The sequence below is a fragment of the Gigantopelta aegis genome, chromosome 11, assembly GCF_016097555.1.
Source record: "Gigantopelta aegis isolate Gae_Host chromosome 11, Gae_host_genome, whole genome shotgun sequence".
Lineage (NCBI taxonomy): Eukaryota > Metazoa > Mollusca > Gastropoda > Neomphalida > Peltospiridae > Gigantopelta > Gigantopelta aegis.
In genome coordinates this window covers 15,511,187-15,512,618 of record NC_054709.1, presented here as the reverse complement: position 1 = coordinate 15,512,618, position 1,432 = coordinate 15,511,187, and positions in this window count along the sequence as shown.

The following is a 1,432-nucleotide window of genomic DNA, read 5'->3' as shown; positions in this document are numbered from 1 at the left end:
CTGGTATATGAAAAGCTGTGGTATGTGCTATCCTGTTTGTGGGATGGTGCATATAAAGGATCCCTTGCTGCTAATCGAAAAGAAGCTCATGAAGTGGCGACAGCGGGTTTCCTCTCTCAATATCTGTGTGGTCCTTAACCATATGATTTATTAAACAACACTCAGACACATTACAATGTGTAACAAGAGGACATTTTCAAATACATAATTAACATAAATGACAAGAACAGGCGTCAACATAGAAGTATATAACAGAACACAAGCTTTGCAAACAAAATAGCTAAAATATGCGGAGAAACGTCAGTTCACAAGACAAGATAATCTTTTAATAAATATAGCTAGGTATTTTAATAATGGTGCATTACATAATGACAGCATACCTTTCATTTTAAAAACGCTAGGATTAATTCTATAATATTGTTTTATATATGTTCTTCTAATATTTTCAATATTATCATTTTTACAATTAAATAAATAATGGTATTCATCTCCAATATCGGTATTACAAAGTTTGCATATTCTATTTTCTCTAGGAACGTTAAACCATCTGCCAGTTTCGACTGGTAATCTTAAATTTGACGTACGCAATTTAGTTATCCAGCATCTATTTTGGTATGATAATCTCGACAAATAGGTTTCGAAATAAAATTCTGTTTTAAATAATGTATAAAATTGACCCCTAGAAGAATTTGTAATTTCCGAGAACCACTGTTGTATAAATTGATCACAGAGGTTTTGTTTTAATTCTTGTTTATACGATTTGAAATCATTATTTTGATTGGTATAGATGTACCCCATTCCCTAGTTATCGAAAATACTTTTTATGAATTTCAACCATTTAAATTAATTTCCTTCACCACTGTTTAAAGAGAACATTAATTTATATAAAATACTACTAAGTTTATTTTCGTCTTTAACCAGTTTACTCCAAAATGACACCATTCGTAACGTTACTTGTATTTCTAAAGGGAACCTTCCTAGTTCTCCATATACCATAAAATTTGGGGTACTTTTTTTAAACTTCAAAATCCGTTTGCAAAACTGGAGATGAATTTTTTCTATTATTTGTAAATTTTCATAACCCCAAATTTCTGATCCATATAATAAAATCGGTTCAACCATTGAATCGAAAAGTTTTAATTGTATATGAACTGGTATGCTATTATTCCGTATTTTTTTGTATATGACAAAAAGTGCTTTTTGAGCTTGGTCTACAAGATGTTGCTTTGCATTAGAAAAATTCCCATTGTATTTAAAACAAATTCCTAAATGACAGTAATAATCAACAGTTTCCAATCGTTCATCTGGCAGCATAAATTCAACATCAGACCTCGACTTCCTCTTGCTAAAAATCACAACTTTTGTTTTACTCACATTAATACTAAGATTCCAAGAGTTACAATAGTCATCAAATATATCTAAAGCATGTGGC